The sequence below is a fragment of the Xiphophorus hellerii genome, unplaced genomic scaffold (genome assembly GCF_003331165.1).
Source record: "Xiphophorus hellerii strain 12219 unplaced genomic scaffold, Xiphophorus_hellerii-4.1 PGA_scaffold_52__1_contigs__length_34603, whole genome shotgun sequence".
NCBI lineage: Eukaryota > Metazoa > Chordata > Actinopteri > Cyprinodontiformes > Poeciliidae > Xiphophorus > Xiphophorus hellerii.
In genome coordinates, this window is record NW_022587627.1 from 27,177 (window position 1) to 34,603 (window position 7,427).

The 7,427-nt window shown below is 39.2% G+C and overlaps 1 long non-coding RNA gene across 2 annotated transcripts; it reads right to left on the minus strand.

The window, feature by feature from the left end:
- Nucleotides 1-1,214: 1,214 nt before the first annotated feature.
- LOC116716419 (uncharacterized) lies at nucleotides 1,215-2,382 on the minus strand. Of its 2 annotated transcripts, XR_004338475.1 has the most exons (4): nucleotides 2,169-2,382; nucleotides 1,949-2,010; nucleotides 1,807-1,869; nucleotides 1,215-1,632 (listed from the first exon to the last, which is right to left on the minus strand). It is a non-coding gene; the product is annotated as an uncharacterized LOC116716419 (long non-coding RNA). The 2 variants fall into 2 exon arrangements; XR_004338474.1 differs by having other exon boundaries at nucleotides 1,215-1,869.
- Between the last annotated feature and the right edge of the window lie 5,045 nt (nucleotides 2,383-7,427).

Consider the following 7,427-nt stretch of genomic DNA (forward strand, 5'->3'; position numbering starts at 1 on the left):
ATGCAATGAGTAACTCCTCATTTCTTAAACAACCATGTCAAAAGACACATCCTGTGGTCGTGGAAAAGACGTTAGTCTGTTTAAGAAGGGTCAAATCATTGGCATGCATCAAGCAGAGAAAACATTTAAGGAGATTGCAGAAACTACTAGAATTGGGTTAAGAACTGTCCAACGCATCATTAAAAACTGGAAGGATGGAGGGGAACCATCGTCTTCCAGGAAGAAATGTGGTCGGAAAAAATCCTGAATGATCGTGATCGGCGATTACTTAAACGTTTGGTCAAATCAAATCGAAGAAAAACAACAGCAGAACTCAGGAGTATGTTTAATTGTGAACGCAAAAGCATTTCCACACGCACAATGCAAAGGGAACTCAAGGGGTTGGGATTGAACAGCTGTGTAGCCGTAAGAAAACCTCTAATCAGTAAGGCTAACCAGAAAAAAAGGCTTCAGTTTGCAAGGGAGCATAAAGATTGGACTCTGGAGGAATGGAAGAGGGTCATGTGGTCTGATGAGTCCAGATTTACCCTGTTCCAGAGTGATGGGCGCATCAGGGTAAGAAGAGAGGCAGGTGAAGTGATGCACCCATCATGCCTAGTGCCTACTGTACAAGCCTGTGGGGGCAGTGCTATGATCTGGGGTTGCTGCAGTTGGTCAGGTCTAGGTTCAGCAACATTGTGTGCCCAAAGAATGAGGTCAGCTGACTACCTGAATATACTGAATGACCAGGTTATTCCATCAATGGATTTTGTCTTCCCAAATGGAACGGGCATATTCCAAGATGACAATGCCAGGATTCATCGGGCTCACATTGTGACAGAGTGGTTCAGGGAGCATGAGACATCTTTTTCACACATGGATTGGCCACCACAGAGTCCAGACCTTAACCCCATTGAGAATCTTTGGGATGTGCTGGAGAAGGCTTTGCGCAGTGGTCAGACTCTCCCATCATCAATACAAGATCTTGGTGAAAGATTAATGTGTAACACAGTAGAGAAGGGTATTACATATATTTTGGATAAATGGGCCAATAGGTTCGGCTATCGGAGCACAGTGGAGTGTTTAAATGACACACAAGGGCAGTTGGGTGTATTTAAAGAACTGGTTTTAGTGACAGAAAACACACAATTAACAGTTGCACAAAACACACAATTATGAAAAAAAATTACACACAATAAAATGAAAAAAAAAAAGAAATAACAATAATACTTGGCCAAGTGCTAATTCTTAATTTCAAATAATTCGGGTGCACCCTGGTAATCTGCACTCCAAATTGTATTAGTCAGCAGATTAATCAAATTAATCCCAATTTGGTTTGATTCAACTTCATTCACAGGAGAATTTCCACCACAGCTGTGCGTCACAATGTCCGAAATAAAACAATCCAAACAGTATTGTCCAAAAATCAATAAATAAAAAAACAATAATAATGGAGAATGTCAGTTGTAGGTTTCACACATAACCGTGTGTGAAGATGTATGTTGCTCTCCTACCACACCGCAGGGTGCAGCATGACTCCAAATGGGATAGACGAAATCTGGTTCTCTCTTTAGGTCCAGGTGGGAAGGCTCGCCATCAATATCAAAGGAGGGATCCACTTCAGGAATGATCCAGTATAAAAAAAAACCTGACCTGTCAACAGACAGGACCAGCAGAAATACAGGACTTTACCAAGCCGTTCTAGCTTTAATCCTTCTTTCCAACACAGTAACAAAACATTACCTAGTTACTAAAACAACGGATATTTTTTTAACAACAATGTAACAAACGACAAAAACACAAATAAAAGGCTCCGAATATGCTCACCGATCTCAGTGCGACACACTTCAGACAACCGTATAGTGGGTCTCAATCCGGATGCGTGGGGCACTAAACGATGTAACAAGGCATATTTGATCTAAATAATATAAACTTAATAAAAAAAATTATGTTAAAGCCTAAATTTTACCTTTTATCTACGAAGAACAAGCTGAAATAACTGCCAGAAAGAGCCAACGATTCCTAACGGCTCTAACGGTAAAAAACTGAAGTTCAGTTTGTATTCATTTAATAAATAATTTCCAGCACAAAAGCTGGACAATCAACATAAAATCTATTTACAAAAGAGTTTATCCACAATACAGTTAATACAGCACGTAAAAAATACTTTTAACTGTCGGGATACATACTCTGGCGCTGCCCCGCTCAGCAGTCTCACCGCGTCGGATCTCTAGAGCAAAGCCAACGGTACTGCAGACCCGGGGGAGAAGGGCGGGATCCACAACGGCAGCCTGCACCCTGATTGGTCCAGACGCTCTGGAAACCAAACTTCTCATTGGCCAGGCAGACCACCCAGCTTCCTTAACCTCTTCTCTTAAAGTGGCATACCCACTTTATGTGGGTTACAAATGCAACACTGGATGGAAATAAACCTTTGACACTGCAGAAGCTTATTGAAACAATGCCACAGCGAATGCGGGCTGTAATCAAAGCTAAAGGCGGTCCAACAAAATATTAGAGAGTGTGACCATTTTTTGGTGGCGACTTTTTTTTTGGCCAGGCAGTATATATACTGTATATCAGAGGTGGGGACTCGAGTCACATGACTTGGACTCGAGTCAGACTCGAGTCGTTAAAATCACGACTTGAGACTTGACTTGAAAAAATGCTCAAAGACTCGGACTTGACTTTGACTTTCATGCCATTGACTTGGGACTTGACTCGACTTGAAGCTGTTTACTTGAAAAGACTTGATATTTTTTACTCAAAGTCTTAAAATTTAAAACACATTATTTATAAAGTGGCGTCATTAATTAATTTCACTCATTCCGTATCAATATGCGCAGACCGTCACTATGGTTTTCCTCTCTCCTTATGTATGTATGTGTACGTAGCTGCAGCACAACCAATCAAATTAACAGGATTTGGACGTTTAAAAAAACGCGGCAAAGCTACAGAGCTCAGGGAACGAAATACGAAATAACCGCTCGAATATGCTTCCGCGAGTAATTTCTTTTGGCTACGTAGGTTATGAACTTTCGACTAAAAAACGAACTGCAACTTGTAAAACATGCAAGAAGAGAATATCGGATGGAGATGCCACGACGTCCAACTTTGTCCGGCATTTGAAGCTTCACAAAGATCGGTAGGTGGCACTTTTCTTTTGCTGTAAGATAGTTGACTTTAGCTAACTTCGGGTTAGCATGTGTACTCCGGGTTAAATTGGTGATGATTTACCATAAATCCGGTCCTTCAAATGCCTCCACAAATAATGTGCACCGTGTTAGCTCAGGAAGCCGGTGGATAGTGAGCGGGGCTCCGGAACAGAAAGCAGATTCTGGACCTGAACACAGGGAACAGAGTCTCTCTGTCCCATCATGATGATGAGCCGGGTCTAGTATCATCTAAGGATGGTTGGTGTATTTGAAGACATCTACGTTGGGAAATTATATTGACAATATATTGTTTACTGCAGTCAGTGCATTAAGTCAACTGTTTTTGACTTAATGCACTGACCAGCGTGACTGTCACATGTGGCACAGAACCCATTTCCAAGTAGTATAGCTTTGCTGGGAAAAAAAAAAAAAGACCAAATACAGTGACTGTCCCAAATAAATTTTGTGTTTAGAATATCTGTCCCATATTTACGGAGGACTGAAACTAACATACTTAGAAATAAAAGCAGAAAAATAAATGCACCAGACCTTCCTGAGTTTACTTGTGATAACTTCATTTATACTTATTTCATTTTTGAAAACTATGATTGTTGTAGTGTTGATGTTTATTTATGAATAGAAGGAGTAAACTGAAGTCAAATGTAATTCATGAATGGCTGTAATTTATTTTCTGACATCTGTTTACTTCTGACAGATTTGAAGAATACCAGATGAATAAGAGGATCACAAATGAACCTCAAATACGTATTTTAAAAAGAACAAATGGTCTAATATTTGAATTTTATGTATAATTGCAAATTATATAAAAAAAAATAAAATAAAAACGACTCGAAATGACTTGAAATTAAAGGTTCCTGACTTGAGACTTGACTCGACTTTTGCCTGTCTTTACTTGAGACTTGACTCGGACTTGAGGACAGAGACTTGAGACTGTTAAAGAGGAAAGTTATGTTAGCTTAAATTTTGGAAAAAGCATGGCTCTCCTTTTCCTCCTGTTAGCCGGGTCGCGAGCGGATGTCATCACGGCTGCAAAAGTACGGCGAAACAGAATGACGTCACAGATCACAGAGTTTAATCTCATACAAAGCAATCGACAACAAAGCTGCAGAGATACAGAGATATGCATTTTCTCATGAAAATAAAAACACACAAGGGAAGACAGACGAACACAAAACATATAAGACAGACAAAGGCGCCCTCGTGGAGAAAAGATGAAAAAAACTCTCTCAGCCCCTCTCCGGTGCTGCCCTGAAATTTTAACCAAAGAGGCGTTTCCCTATTTAATATATGCAAAGAAGGCGTTCTGCTCTTCGACCAATTAGAACTCCCTCAGGCCCCCAAAGAAAGTTGTGACTTCCTGATTTATAGCAAAGGTGTCTGTTTTTTTATCTAAGCAAAGGCGGACCACTTCGTGCCCATCGCTGCCTGATACGGAAGATCCCTGGCGCCAAACGTCCTAAGATGAGATTTCACAGACACCTCCGTAGTCCCCACTTCCATTGGAATGCAAATTTATTGCTCTGGTGTGGGGGAGGCAAAGGGCCCTGCTCTGTCTGCTTACCGCATCTCAGACGAGACCTGTTCCAAATAAGAGTATTGTATATAACTGTTACACATGTCGTAGATTAACTGTATTAAGCGCCAACAAATAATCATTTTCCTTTACAAGACTTACTTGAGACTTGCAACACAGTGACTTGGTCACACCTCTGGGTCAATTCTTTACCCAGATCCGTTTATTTATTTATTTATTTATTTACCGTTGAAGCTGTGTTAAAAGATAAAGCAGTCTAACATCGCTATTTAAGGCGTAATATTTCACATGGCAAATAATTGATAGAAGAGTAATAGAAAACCAACAGACGCAGCGGTCATCACATGCTGTTCGAACAGGTGATTCAATGTAATTGAATCATTAAATGTTCAGACTGGGCGGCGTGGACAACCGCCCAGGGCATCATCATGTGGGCCGCATCATGATGAAGTGACTGTATCTATACTGAAATAATATATTCTGGACACCTTTTATATATATATTTAAAAAACCTGTACTTTCTTTGGCACTTTTTCAGATGGTGGGTAGTAGGGAATTTTCCATAAAAAAAGAAATCTATAAAACGATCTGTATTTTCAGTCTGCAAAATGAAACAAAACTACTAAACATAGCCATAAATAACTGTTTTTATCTGATGAAGCAGCCTAATAAACATCTTAGAAGGAAGTTTCAATGAAATGCATTAAAAAAATAAACATTTTGGTGCAAGTCAAAAATTCCCTAAAATTAGATATTTTAAAAAACAAACAAAAAATCCCTGTTTTCTACCACCAATATCTATGAAACTATTAAAGATGGCCAAAATGGATGACTTTATATTATTCAGCGGCCTAATTTATCTTTAGTAGAGAAGTTTTATTTATTTGTATGAAAGATACAAATTTGAGAAGTGGTCAAAAAAATACACAATTTTGTCAATTTTTGAATTTTTTTTCCGTCGGTCAAATTAGCTCTGGTAGCATTTTTGTGGCCTAATAAATCTTTATTAAACAGTCCCAGACCCCTACAAAAAATTGAGCTTGTTAAGATTACATAGTCGGCTGGAAAAAATAGCTTTTGGGGCTTGGTTTCCAAAAGCCCCAAAAGCCTCCGTCATAATCGCCCTTTAGCCATTTCCCGAATCAGAAGCTACAATCGGAAGCCAAATTCAGCTTTGATCCAGACGGTCAGTTAGGATCGCCGCCACAGTTAGAGGACTGGACTGACGTTTCCTTCTGTGCAGTCCGGTTCTGTTTAGGATCCTGCTCATCATGCTATTAATGGTTTTAACCACAGTGCAAAGCAGCATCCGTGTCTCTCCATGTTTTAGACCAAACATGAAGGGAAACTTGACCAAGGGAAGCTAGTACAGTTAGCCACTGTGCTAGCCTAGCATAAAACCGCCACTTCCTGGACATACAATTATCACGTTTAAACAAGATACGTATCACGTCTAAGATAAGTATCACGCTATAACGTGATGGCACTCTAAATATTTTTTTTCCTGTGTGATAGCATTGCGCTTCCATACAAATCAAACCAAAATTAATACTGTTCCATCTGAGGACAGTCGGGAATAAAACCCACTTCCGTTTTTCAGTTGAATGTGTTTGGCTCATTTGTCTACACTGGGCCACCCATATATACAAGCATGAACAGCAGCCTAATAGGATTAAAGATAAAAAAGTGTGTAACACCCCCAGCCCCAAATGAAGGATTGTGGCTTTACTGATGAACGTGAGGTTTATTGGAAAGTTAACCCTGAGTTTCATTGTAATAGCTGTATGCACAAACACACACACACCCCCAACACACACACACACACAAAAAGGACAGTGTAAGCTACAAAAACACAACCAGAACATTTCAACTAAAAATAATATTCACCTCTAAAAATATCAACTCTAATTCAAAACTATGCCCTAGTGTTTATATACAACAAATTCACAATTTCAATCGATTACAAAATTAGAACCGTCCTTATTTACAAAACAAACATACCTTGTGCCTCTATCAAGGGGTTCGCTAATAACTAGACACATTTTAACACGTTGTTGTTGTAACTTGTCTTCTGTTCCTTTCTGTCGTTAAGCTGCCATTCTACAACATATATAGAGCAAAAATAAAAAAAAAATAACATCAAATCAAAAACTGGAAGTCATATGTTATACAAAATAAAACGAGATAAAGGAAAAAAGCCCTTAAGATGTCTAAATGAGAAACGGCCACAGTTTAACCTGAGTTCATCAAACACTTTTCCTCACAAAAACCTCTTTGATGAGGAAAACACTGTTGAGCAGATTCAATGGGAAACCGGGTGATTGTGTTTTGCACATTGTTAAGCCCATATCAATTACAGCCACATTGGCAGAAACTAGTCTAATATGTTGGGAAAAGTTTCATTTGTCTTAATATGAACGAATTTATTTGGAAATGTTTTAATGGTTTGAAACATCTCCTTTACTAGAAGGTGGGAATCACTTCAGAGCTTTTCCTGGTTACCATAGCAATAGCAACTAATGCGACACTTCTACCTGACTGATGATGTCACTAGGATCAGATGCTTTGTGTCATAGAGCTATGACATCAGCTCTGAAACCTCTTAAATAGTTTGTCACTTGTGTTCTAGAGCCAGACTTGCAGAACCCAGTGGATTTATAGTTAATTGTTCTCTTTTCATTGTTAGACAGAAACGGAAGATGGATTCCCGTCAATTACCTAAGATTATTAATCCTTTG